This window comes from Hippoglossus stenolepis, chromosome 13 (genome assembly GCF_022539355.2).
Source record: "Hippoglossus stenolepis isolate QCI-W04-F060 chromosome 13, HSTE1.2, whole genome shotgun sequence".
Taxonomy (NCBI): Eukaryota; Metazoa; Chordata; class Actinopteri; order Pleuronectiformes; family Pleuronectidae; genus Hippoglossus; species Hippoglossus stenolepis.
In genome coordinates this window covers 23,036,883-23,063,132 of record NC_061495.1, presented here as the reverse complement: position 1 = coordinate 23,063,132, position 26,250 = coordinate 23,036,883, and positions in this window count along the sequence as shown.

The window sequence follows — 26,250 nt, the reverse complement described above, 5'->3', positions numbered from 1 at the left end:
TATTCTGTATTCTGTGTCTAAATTCAGCACTTCCTTACCGGAGCAAAATCATTCATGCGAAATAAAGATTCTATCAATAAAATATACCAAAAATCCTTCAGAAATCTTCAAACTCTATCTAACTGTGGCAGAAAGAGTATTTAGAAAAATACTCCTACCTATTACTACCTTTATTTAACTAACTATTTACTTACCTATTCCAATGTCTACTGGGTTTTATTTATATTTTCTTCAATTCTGTCAGACATGGAATCAGTCATCTGGGTTCCGGAGCTGTTTGAATCATAGCTTTATAATCGGGATGTCACATGATATAAGCAAACACCAAACAGGTGAATGACAACGGCTGTAAGTGTATTACCAGTGATCACAGATGAAGTTACAGCCGACTAAAGGTGGTTTTTGTAATGCCTTGCCTCACCCACAAAGCTGATGGACCTAAAGCTCAGTTCTTACGCTTCCACATGAAAAGGTCAAGCTGCATCGACACGTACAGACTATAGATTATTATGGAAAAAGTTGGTATTGACTGAATAGATTTAAAATAAATGCTCCAGAAAGTAAATGTGCTTTGAACAAGCTTTGTGAGAAAATGTCCTTTAAGCTTTTATCGGCAGGCAACCTATTTCACGACTACAAAGCATATCTCCTGGCATTAGCAGCATTGAAACAGCCAGGAAAGTGGTATTGTTTTTTAAGCTGTATTTTATTTTGTTTTTCTCTGTTAACAGTCAATATGAATCGCACTCTACAGTCTCACAAACTGCAGCAGCATTTGTTGTGCTCACATCTGACAGATGCTCCTCTTCTTGTATTTCTCAGGAGCTTTCCAGCCCTTCTCTCCTCTGTGATTGTAAATTCACTTTTTTGGAAAGGATCACTGAATTGTTTATAGAGACAAAAGAATCCACATAATCAATCTTTAACAATGTGGGAACTGCTCTGGCTGTGCTTCTGAGACAGCAAATGTAAACGTGTTCCTTGAAGAAAAGGGACGCCTAGATGTTGGAGATGGATAAAAATTCAGCAGCACAGACAATTACATTGACTATGACAGGGAGTGGTAACAGATGAATGGAAATCAAACTGCTTCTGTCTTGATGGGTATGATCACAGCAGACATTCCTTGATGACTTGTGCAGTTCAAAAGAGTACGGGTCTTCTGTTCCTGACCGAACCACAGCACACAGCGGAAACCTTCATAGTTCTCCCCACAAAAAAAATTAAGTCTGGCAGCAGGAAAACAAACTTCAGTTTTAGTTTAAGATTTTTTCAATGCCTCTGCATTGTAGAGGCTGGACAGCTTGTCCATCTGTCTTTGCATTCGTCCGTCCTATTTTATATATATATACTGTATATCTATATATATCTCAGAGAACCAGAAACACAAACGTTCACTTGGACACATTTATGACCTCATTAGAATTGCGTGGTTACAAGAAAAACTGCATTGGCATACAACAGCGAGGCGGTGATTCTAGGTTTCCATATAATAATGCACATGTTTCATTAAAGAGCCTTGTTTTTTTTTTTCCTCAAACAAATGAGTGGGTGGCTGTGGAGACAGGGATTCAGTGGGGATACAAAGAATGGGTAAAAAAAAGGAGAGGATGCAAACAAAACAGAGTTAATTATTTTCTCCGGATCCGCGTATTTAAACATTTTTCCAGGCTTTGTTGACTGAAAATGACATTTACATCTGCTGGTGAAAACCTCTGCCAGCTCCCTCTGTCACACATGTATATGAATGTGCATTAAATAACAATCGAATCGCAGGCACAGAGCACCCCCCCCCCCCACATCCCAGCCACAGTAGACCCTCCCTTGCCAGGAGGGCTGATATAATTGTATTAATTGTTAACATAATGATGCATTTATGTTTAACGCCTGCCTTATGGTAATTACTGAGGAGGCATCTTAAAGCCTGGAACCTGCCCCCTCGCTCCTCCTTTACTCTTTCATGAATATCATTCCCTTTGTTATTACGACGGCTGCTGCCTTGGCATCCACAATGGGTTTCATCAGTTTGTCTCTGGTAGCCGGTGTCTCTGCTCCCTCCCTCTCAGGTGCACCACAGAGATGTATCATTAAGTCATCACAGCTTCGTTCGTCTGGTCTCGCTCTGTAGCGTGTGAAGGTCGTTTTCAGGCTCACGGAACAGTACATGTAACTTTGAAAAGAAAAAAAAAGGAGCAGCAATCTTCCTCAAAGCTTATATTTACTTGGAGTCGGATCTTGCATGTTTCATTTAAAATAACAATATACTTCAAACTACAGAACAATATGTTGATAGAACTATGAAGCCTATGAAGGAAGTGTTTGCCTGACAAGTGAGGACCCAGTAGCTGACATTGCTCAGAGTATAATTGCTTTAGTGAATGTTTGCTCATACTTTCTGCATGCATGTCAACATGTGTCTGCTTAATTAGGCTGTTTTCATGCGCACAATATTCCCATGGTGAACTATGAGTGAGTTTTTTTTGTATAGATCCTTATTTCTATAGATTGACCTGATTCTCTTTTTTCCTGGGGGCCATCATGGAGGCAACAATAAGGTTAGCCGCAGCATGTTAGACATTATTACTTTTACTGATGACTCATCGATCTAGCAGGCAGACCACAGTAATCAAGCCCAACGTCTCCAGGGACTGCAAAGATCAAGGCCTTAATCGTGACTCTCCTTGCAGAGGAGGCTGCTAGAGGAGATAAGAGAGGAGTGCCTGTGTGTTTGTTTGTTAGTATCCCTCTTTGTGACACGAGTACATTTGCTTCTCTGTGTTTTTGTGTGGCCGTGATGCCTGTGTGCTAATGTGAACAGTTTTGTTTTGCACATCACAGCCCCTGGGGTTGTTATATGTTTGCATGTTTTTTATCAAAGCACCATTATTTTTGCTTCACCAGGGAAAAATCAATTATTTCAAGGGCAGATAGGGAAATATTATGCCAGCACCGGGTTGCTGTGTTGACATGTCACATGACACGCATTCGGGCCGCAGCACAGTGCATATGAAAGATTTTCAAATGTTATTGATTTGTAATGGAAACTACTCTGAGGATGAATGTACTATTGATGCACTGCTGCCAGCTAATAGTGAGCCAGTGCTTTAAAGATGAAGAGGAAAACAAAGTCCAGGACCTGTTTTTGTTTTGAAAGCATAATTGTGTTATCACGGTAGATGTAGCTGACCTGTGTATCCTGTTGTTGAAAGGCAACACTGGCTCACTCTCATTCACCACTTCATGCACTCCTGGTCAGGACCCCTCCGTGTCACTTTTTCAAACATTGGATACAACTTTTTCAATGTACAGTGGCAACATATGTAATGGAAGAATGAACAGTGACATTTATTAAAAGCAACAAAGGCCTACTGCAGAGGTGGTGACCACACTTTGTTTTCACAAATTAAATATTAATCAAAAAGGATGTTTTAAGTCTAACCTTAAATTAAAAAAAAGAGAGGAGTCCGGTGGCTGATGACTCTACCTCCCCTTCTACTCTTGCACCGCTCCTGTGTGCCGCGGAACGTCTTGCTTTCTTCACCTTGGTGCCCATGACACCAGGTTAGAGCAGCCACAATGCCCACGGGAGCCGCGTGAGTCTAACACATACTGCACAGCTCTTCTAGGGAGTCTGAGTCTTGCGAATTATTTCTGCATGCAACCTCTCCCAAGGTTCACGAACACAACCAAGTAATTCCTGGCAGCATCAATTGAAACAAAAAGAAGTGCGTCCAATGCCTTGCCCTCCGAAACATCAAGCGCAAGTCCCACCACTTTAAAACCAGATCTGGTCATCTGATCAGATCTGGTCTGTGTCTACTTTGTAGAATTAGCAGTACCCTGGGAGGATGCTATTAATAAAGCCAATGAGATACATGGAGATGGCATTTGCGGGAGAACAACGTAGCTGGAGGGCAATAGTTCTCCCCATGGAGGTTGGCTGGAGTGGTTTTGTTGCAGCATCCACCATCTGGTTGCACAGAGATATGGGAATCCATGGACAAGCCATACAGGTGCAGCTTATGGCTCAGGATCAGGAGCAGAGATGTCAATTGGGCCCCGAGATGCTAGGGAAAAGCACCCAGGTCTGATCAACCTGTGGTGGGCCTGTCTTGAGAGGGTGTCTTGTGATTAAAAGGTGGAAACACTTGATGACGCTAAGGTACACAACTGACGATATGTCCCTAACAACCTCTGGTGGTTGGCATCTTAAATAGTGCTGAATACCTTCAAACATACAATGGATATTCTCCATTGGAAAATGCACACATTTGATCCGTGCCCAAGGTTATGTGTGAAGATCAATACCACTCTAATGTTTGTGAATTAACCATGGAACGCAGGGAAGTGATGAACTCTGTTCAGCTCCAGCTCCATAAATAATTACAATATTATCATTCTTAACATTGAAGTATCACCAAAAAATGGGTATACCTCCCAAAATGTTGAACTGCAGGGAGATGATTCTAACCGCTTCCACATTCAGTATACCTTCTTTGTGCTGGACTGCTTTCCTTGCTGATAATGGTGTTCAGGAGAGAGGGATACTCCTCATCTCTCAGCTGAGCAGGGCTGTCCTCGCAAGAGACATTGTAGTTGTCAGAGGTTTCCTCCACCGTGCATGTTTGCAGGGTCGTCAGAGCCACATTTTGTCCATTATCATAGCACACACTCTGACACACACCCATCTGCTCCACACTGGAAGACAATCAATAACTCAGTCAACAAACGTCTATATCTGATCTATTGAAAGCCAGTCCAACTACATAGAAGAGCAGCGTGGCTCACTCGCCTGAGACGGGCTGCTCATGCAGACAGTGTGGCGGTGGTAACCTGATAAGATGGGTGCCAAAATGAAAAGCAACACATTCTGTGATGCAAGTGCGCCGCTTACACAGCATAATATGAAAATTTAAATAACACCAGATAATCCTCCGTGTTTTTAGACTTTAAGCTTTTTGCTTCTATTTCGGTACATCTTCACAATGTCAGACTGCTTCAACAACTAGTTCCTGTTCCCCACTGTAGAGACAACAACCAAGTGTCTGAAACTGATGATTACAAGACATGATCGGACAAGTGTCTTTTTTACATATGATTTCTAAATGTATTGCGAGACCAGTACAGGACGTGGTCTGTGTGTATGTGTGGAGGGGGGTGTATTACTCTGGTAAATAATATTTTTGTTTAATCTGTCTTATCTACTTCTCATCACATCATATCATTCAATATGTCCTCTGCCTCTTAACTGGCTTCACCAGCATTTCAGTTTAGCTCCTGTGTGGTAATAATCGAGCAGCGCAGTTCAGCTCCCGACCATTCAGACATTGCAATCACACTACAACAATCACAATACATTTTCTTCAGAAAATACATGTTGCACTTTTTACTGGGTTTGTTTGATAATTCCAAAAAAGAATCTAGAATTAAAGGGATAGTCCACTGAAAAAGAAAATGTCATTCATTATCTACTCACCACTATGCCAATGGAGAGGTGGGTGAAGTGTTTGAGTCCACAAAACACTTTAGGAGTTTCAGGGGTAATCAGTGTTGCAGCCAGGGTGACTCCTTCAGACGTAATAAAACAACAGAAAAAAACACAACATGCCTCAATACTGCTCCTGTGGTGTCAACCAAGTTTCCGCAAGCCCCTACATTCATATTCGACTCGAAACGGTGTCATTACACGTGTCTTAAAGAAGTGATGCTAGCAGACGTAGCGATGCTAACTCGCCCCCCCGTGCGTGCCCCTGGGCAACGTTTTTTTTTCTGTTGTTTTTTTACGTTTGAAGAAGGGGTGGAATCAAACACTTCACCCACCCTTCCATCAGCATAGTGGTGAGTAGATAATGAGTACATTTTTCATTTTTCAGTGAACTGTCCCTTTAATGCCGGCTCTGTCTTGGTACACCTCGGGCATAAGCACTCTCGTTAACATCCCCAGTTCTTCCTACTTTGCATCTGGCAGCCACAACAGCTTACAACGCACGCACTGCATTAACCTTCCTGCCAGCCAATCAATACCATGTCACTGTTAATCTTCATTGCACATATGTGACCTTTTACAAACTTCGCTGCCCTTGGTCCCAGGTGATTAATACTAGTCAGGGTAATTGGACGTTAATTGGAGACTATTGACTAAAGCCCTGAGAAAATAGTGAGCGAGCAATTTGATGATCTATCTCATATTGATAAGCAGGCATGTTGGAAAAGGGAGACAAGCGGCATTTGACCGTATCCATTCATCATTGTTATAACTGGTTGTTTGTGAAGGCGGATGCTCCTGTCTTCCTGGGTGGACGTCTTTGTACAGTTTGTCTTGGGAATAAAAGTCACTTATTTCTTCATCTGACGCAGACATTTATATTTTGTATTTTAAAATGTTTTAGTCATTCAACATCTTAAAGTGTCATGTCATCTTAAGTAAAGCTTTTTTTTTTTTTAAAGACATATAGTGTGTTTTAAATGCGAGCCATTGCGTGGTCTATGTACAGAGGGATTGATTAAATTGATTAAACAGGAGACTGATGACTGCAAAACACAGCTGAAATGCACCATGTAGACACAATGTTATCCTTGTGAAGTGTATACGTAGCTCTTTCTTAAAAACCTGACCTTCTGCTGTTTCATTACGAGAGCCGCAAAAATAACCTTTTCCTTGCATGCTTTTTTACAGTTAAAGATAAAAAAGTGTGATAAGTCATTGAATCTGTTCTCTGTGACTGTAACAGAATCAGCTTCTGTCGATATATATATGTATATACAGACAACTGAAGTTAATTCAAAAGTGTTTGTATCTTAAGATTTGAATTAGATATTAGATATAGATATTAGACCAGATAAAACACGATTTTCATGACTCTGGTGTGATATTGCTGTCAGACCAATCAATAGAGCCCCATCTCACGTCTAATAACTGTGAGCAGAATGGCCCAGGCCCACCTACACAAGCGCCCTCTGGTCAGTTGACACTGTTCAGTAGACACCTACTTACTTGTTAGCTGTTAAGACAAATCAGAAGGGAGAAATACATGTAGAAATACATGTGAACTTGTGGTCATGGGGCTAAATTTCCCATAATGTTATTGCCAAATTACTTTGAGCATGTGATCAAGGAGCCTGTGCTTCCACTGGTGTTTTTGTGAAATGATAAAATGAGTAACAACTAAAAATAGTTTGATACAGACATAGCTGTACCCCTGAAACGAGACGGAGTTATGTCAAATGCTGGCTACCAATGGATTCAGAACAACTCACATTTCAGAAATACATGCTTTGACCGTCTGTTCATTTGATATTAGTTTGAATGTTCAACCATTTATTTTTTATTTTAAAGTTACTGTGTTTTTAAAAGAAAATAATTTGTCCCTCAGTTAATGATTTAAAAATATTGTGTTGGGCTTTTCCTTAAAATACTAAACACAGTTGTTATTCATTGCAATCATTCGTAATCATGATTGCATTCTGGCTCACAGTGTTATTGGTTCTCACCCAGTGTGAAAGCAGTCCGGAGAAAATAAGATAGAAGGCAAATTATCTGCACAGTTTGGAGAGTCACTTTACTGCCTGTTCTTACCTTACAGACCATGGGTGTGATGAATTAATGTGAAATATTATAACGCTAATACATTGGATGAAGACCATTCATGCTGACAGTGATGTCATATACATGGTAAAACCGGTTGTGTAGGTAGCATTACCACTCCCACATTTTTGTTTATTATGTAAAATTGATTTTGATCTCTGTTAGTAGCATCTAAAAGATGTGTGACTCAAAGATTAAGATGTAATGAAATGCTCATGACATATTATAGTTATACAATATGTTATACAATATGGATGAACAGAAACTTTAATCTTCATCAATCTCTTATGTTGGTGGTATTTCTTAGCAGCACTGTAATTTTCAAAAACAGCTTCATTCCAGGACATGAAAATTAGTTTTATCATAGAAGCATAATGTAATTGCATCTCCACTTAATAGCTATCCCAATGACCTTTCAATGGCCAACCTTGTTGTGGAGAATTTTTGTACACGTCGCAAAAAAAAAAAAAAATAAAAATGAGATGTGCACTTTCCTCTACAATAAACACCTGGTCTTTGAATTCTTGCTCAGGTATGATGATTTTCTTGGCAAGAATCAGTCCATGGAGCCAAAACCGTGAGGTCAGCCATAGAGACAATAAAGAAAAAAACAAGCTGACATTTTGTGATTGGAGAGACAGGGAATTCAGGGTGACACTGCTCCTACACGGAGTCTCATTTACATTATCCCCAGGGCACAAGAACTGAACCATGGTTTCTAATGTCGCTTAATTAAATGTCAGCAGAATGACCTGCAAGGCTAATTACAACATGAACCGATACCTTTAACTTCCACCCGACCATGTCATGTTTCGGAACGGCTCGGCATGGAGCTGCTCGTTAGACTTGATTTCAAGAAGTTAAAAGTAAAGGGTGGCTGGAAGGTGATATTGGGGGCATTACTTGTCATAAATTACTCACTTACCTAGAAAAGTAGAAAAACATCTAAACTGTATATCACTTACATTACACCAAAGGTGTGTTCCAACAATGTTCAGGCTTCTGCACCTACACATTACACCCAAACAATTCCAGTGAAAACTTCAGAACCATCAGCGCCTTAATATTTTCTAAAGTCTGTACATTATCTGTGACAGTGGTTCTCACTTCAATCTTCAAAAAAGGGACACAAATGTGTACTTTCATTTTGACTAAATGAATCTAAGTCACTAGGTCAATTTGACCCTGCCCTTGCCTGTCCCTTTTGGGACATGGAATGTACCCTTTCTACCAGGGAAGGAATCAGAGTTGTTGCAGGAGGAATATGGGATGAATTTGATGGACACATCTCTCGCACAGTATTTGCTCTAGGACCAAATTTCTGTGGGAGCGGGGATACAAGCCCCGCTAAGTGCTGCTGTGTTGGAGTTTTCACCGGAGAACAAGTGGTACCTCTGTGCGACAGCTAGTTTCTGAGAGGCAGGCCCTGACTGTTGCACATGCATTGAAAATCAGTTCAATGTATATGGCCTTCTTGGAATCTGTAGGTGGGGTCCTGGAATGGATACCACATAATTTAGCTCAGTTGGTGAAACTAAATGTACCTGGTACCAGAACACCTAAGGCCTTGGATGCTAAGTTCACTGTAATCGGCCCAAAATCAGAACTCAGACCCTGAGCAATGTTGGTACTGGTGAACCTGAGGCACGGACAAAGTGTTGATTTGGATCAAACAACACAAGAGAGGGCACTAAAGCAAAACTTGAGGTAAGGCTGTAGCATGATGTGGTTGAGATTAGAGTGTGAAGACAGGGTTTGAACATTGCAGGTTACTTGTTGGGTTGTGAGCTGATGAATAGCAGTTGGATTTATGAGAGAAGAAACCAGATCACTGTGGCAAGAGAGAGAGAGAGAGAGAGATGAGGGAAAGGCCCCGCTGATACCATAACAGAGGGTTATTATGTAAAACTGTGATGAATCTCATACCTTTGTGGTCCAAATACACTGGCCCATATAATTGCTATATTTAGGATTAACGGAAATATGTTCTCATTATGTCTGCAAAGTGAACCTAATTGGGTCTGTTGAATTTATAAGCTGCACTGTATTTCGAAAAATATATATTCTCCTCCTGACACATACAGTACACTGCAGACTATGTATAAGAATATGGCCCCTGTTAAACGGATACACAGTAAAATAATTGCTGCTCTACAAAGCAGCGAACACACCCTTTGAGTTCAGAAAACTATGTGGGCATTGTTGTAAAAAAAACAAGAAAACAAGAACCAACAAAACACTTATTAGGTGATGCAATACAAATGTGTCATTATCAAACATCTACAGAAACAAACTAAAGTGCTTTGGCAGTGCAGTATTGCACTATGAATCAAAACGTGTAAATTGTAATCATCACAACCAACTAAGCTGGTTCAGCTGAAAGGTAACTAGAACAGAAGTAGCACGCCCCTGCTATGAGCTGCACTCTTACCATCTGACTCAAATATTCAAATTACGTTATCTTTAATTGCATCATTAAACATATTTTTTGCTAACTAATGTCGTTTCAGTCTCTATAAATATGTTCATCTAATTGCCAATGTCAACTTACATGCAGAGACATAGTCAGTAGGCTACTAATAATGACAAATCAATATATGGTGTAATGGTTTTTTTAATTGTTCAACTGGGTTGTGAATGTTGGAGTGAATTGTCTCTCACTTACAGTGAAGACAAGTGACTGGTTGTTAGATAATACCATTTATAATCCAATAAGTGTTTACATTGTCAGTTACTGAAATTGTTTAACCTTTGCCTGAGCAATGTTACTTCATTTCTACAGTGATGACATTACACCTGAAGGTTGAAGAGGAAGAAATGACTCGTTCGGCCTCTTTCACACAGGATTTCATTCCGTCAAGTTTAAGTTGTCAATCGATGGCACCAATTTGATGAAGAATCCGTGAAAGAAATATCCTGGCAGGAAGTCTGCAGGGTGAATATAATTGCTGCTGTAGTGTGCTGAAAAGACTATTCAGATGCCATTTTGCATATAGTGATTGGCTTTCCTCCCCTCCTCCCCTCCTCCCATTTGCCCTCTCTCAATGCGTTTGCTGTCATTCAAAACATGAGGAGGCCTTTATACAAGCTTGGAATAGTTTCCATGGCAGAATAACAAGCTAATTAGAGCTCCTCCAGTGATGGATGGCTGTGAGACAGTACGAGATTTGTGCACGAGGGCAGCCCGGCACCCCGATAGGGTCACAATCATCTGCCCCATTTTGATGGCTTAATTGGAAGAGCGATGGGGGATATTTGGGATCCAGCCTAATGGTTGTGTTGACACTGTGTGGATGGCTAATGCCATTTTGTCCCTATTTGTTGGCCATACTTTTGGCACTTAGCCCCCCTTTGTATTGTTTCTCGGTCTGTGGCTGGGTTTGTTGAGGTTACTTAGGGTCAGCATGTTGCCTAAAGCAGACATTGTAGAGTCAAATCCATAATGAAGGACGAGTAGGGTTGAATGTGTTTGCATCTAAATTTACCAGTTAAAGCCAGTCTGATTAATCTGAAGTACTTGGTATAAACGTGCCCTAGCCTGACTGGCTCTACTCATTATCATTACGAGAGCAAATAGGGAAAAATGCTCAGGTTTTGTTTGTTTCTTTAAATAAATTGCATCCTCTTTGGTGGCAACCCAACAACAGAGGAGGGTGGCCTTATTTTTGGGTGGAGTATGTACACATAGGGAGACAATTACTGTCACTGCAAAGAAAACTTTACAAAAAAGACGTCATATTTGTCAAAAAAAATCATAAAATCTTTGTCAATACTTGGAATTTTTAATATGTAAAATACAATTATCATCAGCATATAATCTCCTCTTATCTTGGTTTTGGTTTGGTCGCTTAACAGGGACTGATGTGTAGTTTGTGATTGTCTCTAATTTGCATACGCTGTCATGATGGTGGATGCCCGAGTTAAGCCGCCAAAGCTGGAAAACCTTAGATGAACATATGTTCAAACAATTGTCTGCTCTGAATCCTTCACTGCAGCATGTTTTTTTCTGCTTTCCCGTCCCTCTAACGTATGAACATCATTAAAGTTCATAAAGAGACCTGCGCTCTGGGCCTCAGCTCCAGGTGCAACACGCCCAAGCATGGCCACAAAGTACAGGCTGCAAGGAACCACAATGTCTGCAAGAAAGTTTTCTGTTGTTGCTGCGGTGGATGAAAGAAAGCATTTGACAACGGTAGGTGTTTAAGTGCTGAACAAGCATAGTCCCAGCTGGGTTCATCACTTTTTTGTGTCCTCTGGAAAGACTTGTCTGAACAAGGTGCTGTCTGCATTTGGTTTCATTGTGAGTACTTGCAGCAGATTTATGTGTTTGGTTGTGTTGTATGTTGTACTGATGAGAATTTGTTCTTAATTTGCTTAATTTCTGGGTGTGGTTTTTTTGCAGTTTGTGTGTGAAGTGATGAGGAGAATAACATTCCTCCAATGAATACATGAAGCAAACGTAAATGTCCATTATCTTTATGTAGTATTTCATTGTTTGACCCTAACCAGATTTCCAGCAGGTTAGAAATCAGATCAGAGTCTTTGAGGAGTTCATACAAAGTTTTTAACGACTGCCGATCGAGCGCCTAATGAGGGCTAATGTGTTGTGAACTAGGCTTCAGGAACACTCAATATCAGGAACACCTCTGCTTGCAATGAGCCCAATCTCGTTTTAGCTTGTTGCCTTTACTTAAAAAAAAAGAAAAACTTATATATATCAGACATGGGTGTGCTATGTGAGTGGTCATTATTCACGATCCCAAAGTGGCGAAGAGGCAAGGAGTGTGCCACATGATGGGACGTGGGTGACACAATAAACAGGAACAAACATCAAGCATCTAAGGGTCATTAAATATGAATAAGATACATTATAAAGACACAAAGGATTTGGAAACATGTAATAACTTTGACAAAAATCTAAATTCTTTCTCTCTTTTTCCTAACTTATTGACAACACTTTAGCTAAGAGCAACTGTGACTTTTCATCCGAATGTATTGGATCAGCAATAGTTACATCATTCATCTTATTAAGCTCAGATTTTCTGTGATGTACTCTTTCCAGTAGGATGTCTTTCCTACGTGTGAATCTAGACATGGGAGCATTGTGTTATTAAAATAACGTGTTTCATTTTCAGCCGATATATATCCACATATAAATCCAAATAATGGTCTTCTCATTGGTCTGTCTCTATCATGATGGGCTGCTTTAAAATTATATCCTTGTTGTTCCTCATCCATGTTTTGAAAAAGACAAGAACAAAAACCACAGGTTATAAATGTTCATGAATTCGAGAAGCAGCTTCACCCATTACCTCCTCTAAATTACTTCTGTGCTCATGTAAGTTCCAGACTTTTCATCAAAGTTTTTCTTTCTTCTCCAGGATTGATCTAATTCGGCTGGGCCATACGTCTTCCCCACCATCATTCCTCACTGAGACCTCTTAAAAGCTATTCGTCTGCCCCTGCTTCCTTTGCCCATTAGAGTACGCAGGCTCACCCTGAGAGGTGAAATGCTGATGGTGCAAATATGTTATTAAAAACGCATGAGACATCAGTAAGACACAGCAAGAGATTTAATTTGGACTGCAGCGAGCTCTGAATGAGATGCAGGGTTATGACTGCTGAATCTATCACTGTGGCTTAGGAACCAACAATGTCCGGGTGCACTGAGTCTGCGCAGCACATGCCAGACCTGTTTATGACCTGTTTTACCCTCTTAGTCAATTGTATCCCTTCAAACTAAATTGTCACGTTACTCTGGTGGAATGGCCTGAGTTTGATGTGAGGCTGGATGAGGAGATGGGAAGTGAACTCTGTGCCTGTGGATTTTTTTACGTTTACTATTCGATTACAACCTCTCTGGCTCAAGTCTTATGAAAACGCTCGAGTCTCCAGCTCCAATGTCATTGGTTGTGGAAACATTCCACATGTGTGTGCCCCCACTCGTCCCTCCAGTGAATAAGTGGAAAAAAAAAAGTCTGAAAAGAAGCAGATGTCATATATCGGCTTTGGTTAAGATTGTATAACACATAACAAATTACTACGGATCAGCGTACCATCAATGGCGCTGTAACATTAGATGCTGCTAATTCCCGGCATCATTTCCTGATTGCATCACAGGCCGTCAAAGCTTTACTATGCAGATAATAGGGTCGCCACACACACGTGGCCTTGAATCATCCAGTCACCCCTCGGAGTGCCCCACCATAAATTATTCTCCTGGTGACTATTTGGGGAAAAGTAAAAAAAAAAGGAAATGAGTGACCGAGCCAGCGCAGGCTATTTCTGTCAGGTTCGGTGAGACTGATTCACAATGTCACATTTCAAGGGGAGAGGGAGCCTGGCCTGGCCTGGTCCTTATTAGTCCATGTTTAGCCTCACGTTAGAGTCGGACCCAGGCCTATTGTCACACTGGATCAGATGTCCAGAATAAACACCTTTAATCAAAGTAGGGTGTCTGCTCAGCGCTGCTCACAAATGCAAAGTGGCAGACCAGCTGAACCTTCAAGTAACCATGGACCTACTGTAACATCTCCTTGTAATGTCCCTGTCACACTGGCTTGTCCCGAGATCTACCAGGCACAGCAGCGGCCAGCGCCTGAATGCATCTGCATACGTCCGCTCAGTTTTTCCCCTCCTGTAATGCAGTGTTGTTACTTTTCCTTGTGAAGCTTGAGGTCAGTTTAAACAGGGCAGACCACCCAGGGAGATCAAATCGTCATTCTGTCCATCCTCCACCTACTAATATCTGAATTCATCACCAGGCATTTGCCACAAATCTCCAACTACGCTGCCACCTCCAGGAGATGAAACGGGGGAGTGAAACATTTGGTCCTTTGTCACAAAGGCCGTTATCATGGGAGGCTCCGTTAGAAAATGTGGAAAGAGAAGAAGATGGAAAAGGACATGATGCCGACGATGAAAGGCGTTGTGGGGGATTGGAACAGATTAGTGCTGGGGAGGCAGTTATTTAGAGTGCGCTGTGGTAGTTTTGGGGTGATAAGTGAGGGCTGCGGGGGCGTGGTGTGTCTGCAAGTGGATTGATGACTTGGCAAATGGGGCCTGCTACAGCAGCGAGGGGAGACAGAGCCCTGCCATTATCTGGAAATGAGTTACATGTCCTCCTCCGCGACCCGGCCCCTGTCACACACCCGTTAGTGAATGATAAGAACTGTCCAGACACTCCGCCGGGGGACGTTAGCATGTACCAGTGGACATAAATACAAGGTATTTGATGGAGGCAGCTTTATGGGTGATATATTGGATATTCACATTTGTAAATCTGTAATGGCTCAGAAACATTTATTTTACTTTTTTGTTCGACTTCATGAGAAGACGTTGCCAAAGCAACGCCATGTAACTTCCAGTGAGCAGCAGCAGGGGTGTTTCTTTCAGTTGGGTGTGAGCGGTCTGTCAGGTTACATGTGAACAAAACAAGGCCCGTTCAATAAACTGAAACATGGCTGAGCAGAGTATATTTCCCATGATCACCGTTTTCACTGTAACAGACATGTTAATAGTGTTTAATTGTTTATAAATAAAATGAATAAATAGTTTCTTGATGATTATCAGAAATAAAAACTGTTTTTTAATGACGACTGAGTCCTGGGCATTTCTCTTGAACTTGCTGGGACTGATTCTGTCTATATTGCAGCTTCGCTTTTACAGTCATCTCTCCAATGTTACATCGAGCAAGAACAGGTGTTCAAGACAGAGTGGGAATGACAGAGGCATCATTGGGAGACTCTTCATTGCCATCTCACACAAATGGTCGTCAAGACATCAAAATGGTTTTGAAGATGCTTTTTTAATGCATAAGGTTTGATGATAATAGCTGTTTTGAATGCACAGCTGAGATACAGCTAACTGTTCATCATCACATAGTGCAGGGTGCTTCAAATAGCACTATGCTTTTACACTGATAAACACTACTGGTGGAACATCGGCTGTTACAGAAAGAAATGTCAGCTGATATAAATAAAATAAATAAACTCTTCACTTTGTGGGAATTACTAATTGTGAAAAGATCCTTTTGTGGCTTTTCTTTTTTTCTCGTTGTTTTTTTTTCTTTTTTATAGAACCATCCTTTGTAACGCCGCCCTGCCTGGGGCTCTGTACCCGGATATCAACAGAGGTCCTGTGGCTCCAGACACGAGCACGCCATTCTCTATTTCTGGTGCCACAACAAACACCGCTGTTTGCATTAACGAGGTGTATAGAGAAGCAGGACGTTTTTTTTTAGCCTGCTTTTATCAATAGAAAGTAAACTGACTGGAGCAAAATTGTTGCCTTCTTCTAAACATTTTGATTTGTAGGTGTTACCATGAGATGTGGCTTCACTATATAGCTGCTAAAAAATATCTGTTATTTTCTCAGCTGCTCCGTAACTGTCTCTACTGAAGGAAATGTTCTTCTCTTATGGTTAGTGGAGAAATGATGCCTGACTTTAACACAATCACCTTTGTGACTCATCAGTCCACCCATCCCATTCTCCCTCTGCACAGACTGACAGCAACAAGGACATTTTGTTTTATCAGCAAGTGCTGCCTCTAATTGCCTCCCAAACCCTGTGGAGCAAATTAAAAAGTTGGGCATATTTTTGCTTACTTGCTTTTCACTTTGTTTCACATCTACTCCAGCTGTTCGTCACCTTGAGCCCTTGTTGTGGATAATACAGCAGTGATAAACCCACAGTAGGGGTCAGGAGATTAGTTTGCACGTACCTATGCCCACATGTTGCTGCATGCTTTATGTGCGTGCCTGTCTGCAGTTGTTTGTGTAGGTGGGATCCACATGGTCTTTATGGTACATATGTTTGCACTGTATACAATCTTATTTTCATTTCATTCTGCTTTATATTTCATGACTTTGTTGTTGCTACTTTCCCCTTACGAACCCCAGAAAGCTAACGTGTAACATGGAAATACATAAAGTACATAAACATGCATTTTCACATGCATATTTTCCCAGTATTTTAGATGTATACATTTTCATTGCATATAAGATTTCCATCTATTTAGATTACACAATTTTAACACAAAGAAAACAATGAAGTCATTATAATGCATATATGTCCAACATAAATAACATATTATTATAAATATATATAATATAATCATCATAACATCTAAATTACAACTAAGAATGCATTTTATTTAACGGTACAGAAAATTGTGTTAAACAACCTGCTTGTTAAGTATTTTAAAACACTTCAGAGTAACATACGTTCATTTCACGGTTCTCTGTGCTGTCATTTGTTTTATGATCAGGTCAAACGAGTATCAGTGAGATGTCTGACCCTTGTACTGGTCTCAGCAAAGGAGACTGACGTCAGCCTCTCATCCATGCACAACAGTGCTGTTACTGATTCACAGTTATTTTTCTTTGCTCATTTTTCTATTTTGTTCAATAGCTCTTTCGTTGAAAGTCATGTGTGGCCTTGTCCTTTCCTTGGGTATGACTAAGACACATTTAGCTCAGCTTTTATAAATACACGTATAGCCAGTGTAGAGGTCATTGGAACATTTGGTTTCATTTTGTGTCAGCCGTACCATCCTCCACACAACCTACGTAAGGAGGAGTTTCAAGTACTTTAACTGTCTAAAACAAAAACAACCTAAAAGGTGGGTTTTTTCATCTCACATAAATTCAATTGTTATTTAAATTGTGAGGCGAGGCAATAACAAGCACTGGTTAATCTGGAGATTTTGTGCTGTTTTGCTCCCATAACTTGTTTTCTTTCAGAGCAGTGGAAAGAAAATATCCAAAGTACACATTTTGTTGTTTATTTTGCTTCTCTTTGTCTGTCTGTGTTTGTCGATGTAATTACAATACAAATATTCACTGTCTGTTCTCTCAAAATGATTCCACTTCAATGTTATATTCACCAAACTGTACACGTTTTTTTTCCTGTCTGTATTGTGAAGGTTATACAGTGGGGATTGTTCATGCTTTTATTTCCTGATTTATACTTTTTATAAAGCACGACAATAATGTTCATTTTAAAGCTGTTGACTATATTTTCTGAATTTTAGAGTGAACAAAGTTGAGTTAAAATTGTAACCCTTTTTACCAGTAGTATCTTGTCTTATACTAGACATTACCACAAGCACATGTATCACATTTATCGTGGGCACTTTGAAAGTTATCTTTAGAGGAGCTTTCCATTCTGCTCCCGCTCTCTCATTTTCTTTTTTTGAGACTAGCCAAGAGGAAGAAGGATGCAGGCACAGAGACGATGGGGGCACGCACATGCAGTAATGTGGCTTGAACAAATGAAAATGACCACGTTACAGTTGATATGAAGAAGTTGTCAAACTGGCCAGGAGCCGGGGAGAGCTGATGAGAAAACTGGAAACAATAGTGTGAACCTTGCTGATGAAAAAAGAAAAATTTCCTGTGCACACATTACCTTTCACAGTAGTCAGTCAAATGTCCGATTGTGAAATTTGCCAGACCAACATATAATGGTCTTCTGTAGTTTTATTTGGATTTTCTAAATCAGGGAAATGCGGTAATAATATAATACCCACATCTCCATCCATCCATCCTCCGCCGTCAGTATAAGGGGCTGATTTCATACGTGTACTGTATCACTTCTGGTGATGGGGGGGTGGGGGTGGGGGGGTGTTTGGATGGAGGAAGGAACCAGCTGTGAATGACAGGAAGGGGCTCTGTGTTGGAACCGAGATGCAGGGCTCCATGCACAGCATCAGCAAACCCTGGGAAAGCTCCCTACACCCAGCACAGTCACACACTGAAACAATACAGCTGGGTGCTGCACAAAGAGCAGCCCCTCCCAGAGACGCTGAGCTCTGCAAGGTATACACTGTCTGCACGAACAGAGAGAGAGACGGGCAGCAGCCAGGGCCCCAGTCCTGTTCACTGGCGTGCCCGCTCTGCCTCGCTCTCTCTCTCTTGATGTTGTGCGAGTGCGTTTGTCATTTCTCTCCGTCAGAGAAAACCCCTCACTCCAGTTTTCTCTGACTCAAGAGCGCCCCCATGGGAGGAACATGAATATTTCAGAACAAAGTCACAGTTGTGTTTTCATCCACTCTTAACACATGAGCTCCAACGTTGTTCTGATTTCAACTTGATGATGCTTAGTAATAGTTGACTATTAATGTTCTCACATCAAAACAATGCTTCACAGCCATTTCATGTTGTGCCATGTATTTGTATTTGTTTAAGTCCATAGTGGCTGATAACAGTGTTTGTATATTAATTGATAACAACTTATGTTTCTTTGATTTAGAAGTTATGCGTATGTTGTCATAAAGTTTCCAAATTTAAATAAAACTGAGATAATAAATTAAATTCCATGACCAAATCATATCTACAAGCAAAAGCCTTGATCTCATTAGGAGCATTTTAAGATTGCTGGTTCTTGTGTTGCCGGGAAGAAGTCAGCAACGTTATACTGAGAATTGACAGTTTGTAATTTAAGTGGATGTGTGTCGTCAGCTTTCAGCTAAATGAACGTGTCGGATGCATTAAAGAGCCAGTGGTATGAGCATGAATGAGACAGCTGACCACGGATGGATTCACCCACTCTGGGGCCCAAGAACTAAAGACAAAAAAGTTGCCAACACCCCGATCACCATCACCGTCTGTGTGCACATTGTATAGGTCTAATGAACCTGTCAGGTGACCAATGTAAGAATATGCACAATTTGAACACATCATGAGCTCATGATGAAATCATTAATGGGAAACTAATGTTTGTTGTTGCCACAACAGGTTCTGTGTGTCTGTATGTCCATGACCTGTTTGGACAGAGGGAATTCAGAACCATCAGTAATGGGATTTTAAACTTACTTTGAAGTTTCAGTTTCAGCTCTTTGGTATAACGGATTTAAAACCACATCAAAAACCAGTAACCTGATTTCATGTTGTAGCTGATCTGTGTATCCTTGGTGACCTACTCTGGTGACCATACAGTGTTATCATAGCTGCTTGATAGCCAGAGCTACACAATTAGACCCAGGAGAAAATAATCATTACTTTTCCTTTAATGAAGGAATTAAATGAGGGAGCCTTAATAATAATAATGCGGGACCCAGTGAAACGACCTTGTCATTTCAGTTACAGTTGAAATTGTAATTTAGTGTTGAATATCCACACTGGGGCCTGAAGCTGGGGCATTAGGAGCCTCAGAGGGTCTGGGCTCGCAGAGTGTTTGCCACCATGCAGCAAAGCAGAGAGAGGAAATGGCTTCATTACTACACAGTCATCCTCATGTAGGACATTTTGAACTGCAGCTAATTATTAATTCATTGTATCATGAATTGATCACTTCAAACTCAATCAGAGACATTTTGCTGATTCTGTACAGTGCTAATACAATGTCGCACCGGACGCATAACAAAATGATGCTTTATATTCACACAAAAATATTTGTTCCCTGCATCCTTAATTTATTGAGATCGCATTTGAATTTAATTTGTTGTGCGGATAGTGAGTCAACGCCACAACGGCTGTGTCACCCATTAAACATTCACATAAGCCGTTTTCAGACATGACCTCCGGGTAAAATCCGGAGAATTGGCTACGGAGTTTGCCCAGATTTTGCCTTTCACACACGCACAACACAGCAGGAGGTTCTCTGCACAGACACAGTCACAACAGCATCAAATCCTCATTATAATTCAGGTGTGGGTGGTGCAGCTGGGTGCAGCAGGCAGAGGCAGAAAGCGACATATTAAATCCATTAATAATGTTTAATAGCAATAACTAATGCTGTGGAGATCACGTGATCATGTTTATAACAGTTTATAACAGACAGTTTATATCATCAGCACTTATCACCATAAACTCTCGACATCTTCGTCTGTGTCTGTGACATCACGTCTGTCGCGTGTTAGAAGCAACCCCCCCACTAGCTCGCGGTGAATCCAGCGGGGGGGGATCCCCTGCTGTGTTCACACATCAACTTCTCCTGGATTTAGGACTGTATACTAGGAGGTCAGATGGATAAAGTCTGTAGAAACTGCAGAGGCTCTCACTCTGTCATTTGCGTTCAAACATGCCCCTCCTCTGGAGAAAATACTGCGAGGATCTGCGGAGTCCAGTGCATGTCTGGAAGCAAGACATGAGATCACGCATGTTTCACACAGTGCACAATCACACCCACCAACAGATATTCACATGCACACTTACGTGCATATACACATGCAAAATTTTAATATACGCAAACAATGCAGATGCAATGCTTATCCTTCAGGCCACACACACACACATGCTCATGCTCACTCATTCGCTCCCACTGATTCAATGACTAGATTCACTCCCATATAAATGAACACTAACACACATACACACAGACCAACACATGCTCTCACACTTACCTCATACACAGTTGCACTTGCCCATAGTTGCACATGGCGACGCTACCCCCCACATATGTACACCCTGTGCAGCCTTACTCAGCAGATATAAAGCCTGTGTTTTTTCCCTCCACAGCTCTCCATCACTGCTGTGTACTGTAACTGGGGCTTTGTTGGCTGCTTCTCCCTGCACAACCTCAAGTGGAACACCCTCCACTCCACAACCCCCTCCCTCAGCCTCCTCTTGCCCGTCCAGCGTGAGCATGTCCGCTCTGTGCCGCAACGTTGTCCAGACATGGAGCAGGAGTTGTTAGGCCGACTGTCTGCCTATCATTCCCCGCAGGGTGTAAATCAGCTGAGGCTGGCCTGGTTTCTACTGTGTGCCGCGGTGATGACAGATTTATGAGAGGGCAACCTTCTTGTGAACCTGGCCGGTCTTTCACGTCCAGTCAAAAAGTGAGACGGAAACACTGTATTTTGTTTTCCAGTAAAGCATTACAACTTTCTTGGAAATTGGTCAAAATTGACATGAATGAAAAGCATTAACTAACAATTTTAGCTTTTGCTAGTTGTTAAAACTATTGCTCACATCGTCATTTGGCAGTGGTGGTTTTAGCTGATCTCACTTTGATTTGAAGTTTGGGTTTGTTTGATCATAGACTTTCACAGGTGATCCTGTTGGTATACTGAGGTTTTTTTGGGAGAAAATTTAAGCAAGTTTTCGACCACTTGGGGGCTTTAGGCACAAGCTGAAACCCTAACATTGACCCATTGATGGCTATTGACAGTCACAGTCATGATGTCATGATCTGTGCTAGCAGCTGTTCCATTAGCTTCAGGAAAATTTAAAAAAAATGCATTCTTCTTGTTTACTTTCCTCATTTTAGACAAATAATTATAACACAGTATAATCCATTATAAAAGTTGCAAAGAGAAGCTCTTCTATTGAACACCAACTGACAACGTTTGCTTTGTGATTACAAAAAAGGTGGCTCTCATAAAAAAGAAACAAGCTTCACGACGAATGGGAATTTGCGTCTTTCATTTTGTATATATCCATAAAATTGACCAATTCTGTTTTTGAGTTTTTGTTGTAATCTCAGCTATTCAAAAACCTTTACAACATTTGTTTCTCCTTGTCATCAGAGTCCTCACATCCTGGCACCGTGACATGTTGGCTGTGCCTTGCTCATGGAAATAATAGGCAGGGAGGCTCGTCGGCCCTGGAGAAACCTGCCAGCAACCATTAGACACGCTGAGTCGGTTGATGATTTTATTCTGTGGCTTTTAACTGTGTTTAACCGATTTCATTTTCTGAATCCGATTTATTGGGTTTTAAACTGTGTTTCAGCTTGTTAATTGATTTATTCTATCGCCACAACATCTTCCATGTAAGTAGACATGGGCAAACAAAAAAAGTCAAAGTATCTACATGTAAAATAACCTTTTCTCAAAGACTGTTACAGTAAGTTTCAGGTACGTCATGTTTAAGTGTTCATATTTTTGATAACTTTGGTAATAAGTAGTTATTTGGTGCTATAAAAACATGGTGAAACATCATGATTGACAGCTGACTCAGGATATGTCGAGCGCATGTATCAGCTGGACCTTTCCACTACGCCTCCATCCCCTGATCGTTTTTTGCTCAAAATTTGCAAGATGTCAAGATTCCTGTCAGAAATATTTTGGCTTTTGGATAGTGGGAGGAAGTCAAGACATGTTAATCTTTATATAGTTTAATAAGTTAAAGTTAGCTAAATACGCTAGCTACAGATGCAAATGTATACACCAAGCCGACACAGAGCGGTATTCACATTCATTTTAAGTTGTTGCTTTCCATCTGACAAATACAAGTCACATACTTGCTTTCCTTGTAGCCCTAACTTAGAACTCCTGAAGGAAAAAAAGAGTCTCTTTAAATTCTGACTGCTCCATGTCTCCATCGGTTTGTTGCTTTGTCAGCCATTTTCGTTCTGAGTAGTAAAAGCTGGTTGCAGCTGCAAAAAGAGTTGATACTAATGGTGAGCTTGAATCAAAACAGCAGTAGTGAAGACAGTGAAAGCAAAAGATGGATAAAAGAGACCAAAAAAAAAAATATATATATATATATATCCCAAAGAGATGGCCAGGGATTTTGGTGACCTCTTTCACATGACCATGTTAATCAGTTGATCCTTTCTTTTATATATAATGTTTAATCAATGTAGACTAGATTATTAAATTATTTGATCGCATACACAAAATGAAAATCATGTCTAAGCTGTTATTCAGCAGAATTTTTTTTACAACTTACTTACAGATATGACATTATACTGATTACTGTGTCATTCTTATAAGTAGGGATTGATTTTATCATAGAGCTGTGTGATGCCATGATTTGTCCGATGGGATTGGGCTTTGTAAACCATCAATTGTTTCAGCAAATGGATTCAACGTGCTCCTCACTCAATGACATTATAATATTCTATTCGAACACCAAGTGCAACAATAGTCCGCTGTCCGCTCTCCCATCCATATCTTATTAGCTAGACACATGCTGTCTATAGAACAGTACAATGTGTGCATGTGTGTGTGCACTAAAACCATTTCTCTGTTTCTTCATTGACCAAGGTAAAAAGGAGGGTAATACCCAATGAATTCTTTTCAAATGAGGTAATCTGTAGACAATGGGGATTATAGGGAGTGTTAGAGACAAAAAAATAATAAAACAATAACAAACTGTCCAGAGACTGCAACAAAAAAATTGCTTAATCCCCATGCTTTCTGACTGAGCATCACTTGAGAGCTGACAGCTTTAGCTCTTGAGTGAACAAAGGAGTCTACTTGTTTTTCCCGTCTTCCTGAGGAGCCTGGTGGAGGCACTACTGAGTGCGCAAGGAAAGAACCACATACACACACGAGAGGTAAAAAGATACCTCACACTCTACATGTGTTTGGCTGCACGCTCTCTCTTTTTATTTCCATCATCTGTGTCTGGCTGATTCGGAATGATCAGCATCAGACGCATCAGTCCCAAAGATAGAACAAATCTTCAAACGGACACTGCATCTTTGTGAGGAAAATAAATCCTGATGGCCGTGCTCCAGATCCTAGTGAGGAATGAACACGCTGCTTTCGGTTACACGGCTTGACCATTCGCACACTTGATAAGATAACCTTCTGCTACATTAGCCAGATCCCAGCCCCTGTGTGTGTGATAAAGTAGGAGCAAGTGACATGTTAACTAGGAATGTGCTCTGTCGGGGGGAAAATAGGAAGTTACGTCACAACAAAGGAATTACATGGTTGAAAAAATAGGCTGTAAAAACAAGCAACTTTTGAGTGGTGTTTTTGCACATGCAGGACGGAAATTTTCACAAGCCACAGCTCATGTATCTTTTTTTATTTCTCAACACTCCCCTCGGACTCGTTCAGTTTTTACCTTCCTGTTTTTACCGAACACTAAACCATGGCCCACTTGGAACTGGACTCACAACCTGCTGATTCATTGATTGTAAGCAATAGTTAAAGTGTGAGCTCTGCTGTTTGCATCCAGCTGCACTATTGACCACACTACAGGTTAAAAGTCACATATTAGACTGACTGAGACAACATACCAACGGCACAAAAACATCACCAACAGGTCGGAGGAAAAGTCACAGTTATTGCATTAAATTGCGTCAGCTACATACACACAAAAACAGGCTGAAGAATTCCTCATAGTTCACCCCAGATGTCTCTCAATTAGAAATCTCATTTGTTGACTTACTTCATCCAGAATAAGTGGTGTCCTGAACAGAAAGAAGGAGCTCTGAATGGGGTATCCAGTTACTACACATGCTGTGTGGATTGATCCCAATCTCATTAAAATTATAATTAACTCACATTGTAGCTCACAGTAGCTGGAAGGTTGTGTGCTCATTGCTGGTGAGCTAAACTTCCCCCTCGCATCCAGGATTAAGTCAACAACCTCTCTGCACAATTATGTTGACCAGAGGAGCAAACCGGCAGAACTAATGCTATTCTATGACTGATATCAGAGAAATGCTGTGTTCCAAAATGAAATAAACCTCAATAAATCTACAGGTGGTATTATTCAGAGGTTTATAGGTATTTTATTTTGTATATTCGCCCTAATGTTTCAGATCATCAAACTAATTATAACATCAGACAAAGATGACCCAAGTTATGACAAAGTGCAGTTTTTAAATTAGGATTGATGGATTTAGAAACTCAGTCCCACTCAGCATATAAAACAACAAATTAACCAATTAATTTGAGCATCACTGACATTGCCTTTAAAAAGCAACATATAATACTGAGATATAAAGAAGTGATACAAAGTAATTGCTGAGACTCTGGGGCTCCTAAGAATCGCAGTGATTATCTACGAAGGGAGAAATCTAGGAACAGTGGTGACCCTCAGCAGAAGTGAGACCCTCACTCTTTCAAGAGGGCTTCAACAACTCGTCCGTGAGCCCACAAAAGAACCCAGACAGACCTCTACAGAAGTGCAGACATGTCTCGCCTCAGTTAAGGTCAATGTCAATGTTTCCATAATGAGAAAGACACTGGTTAAAAAAAAAGGCATCCATGGGAGAGTTGCAAGGCAAGAACCCCTGCTGACCTAAAACAACACAAAGGCTTGCCTTAGATTTGTCAAAAAACATGTTGATTACCCCCATAACTTTTGAGACAATATTCTGTGGACTGATGAGTCAAAGGTCGAACTTAGTTGGAGGACTTGGGTCCCAATTCTGTCATTAAGCTCACACAGAATACCAGAAAAAACACATACACATTGTCTGGGGCTGTTCTGCTCCTCCTTTCTGGATCACTTGCTATCATTGAGGGAACCATGAAAGAACTGAAGGAGAATGTCGGCCCATCAGTTCATGATGCTTAAGTGCATATGGGTTACATAGGACAATGATCCAAAGCGATCAAGCAAGTCTGCCTCTGAACGGCTCAAAAGAAGGGTTTGGAGTGGCCTCGTCAAAGTCCTGAATTGAATCAGACACCCTGAACAGGCAGTTCGTGGTCGAAAACTCTTGCAAAATTAAAACAATACAGCAAAGAACAGTTGGCCAAAATTTCTCCCCAGCAATGCGCATCGCAAGAGGGAACACTACTGCATCCAGAGCCACAACAAAGGACCCCCTACTCAGCCGACATTCTCTGATCCAATACAGTTCCCTAATGAACTGAAAATATTTACACTCCTCAGTGTTTCACATATATTGATTTATTTGTGGTCACAGTATTATCGCTGACCCACACATTGATTTTCTATTTTTTTAGACTATTTCAAATAAGTAGGACCCAATAGCATTGCATTGATTTACTCTCTCTCTCTCTCTC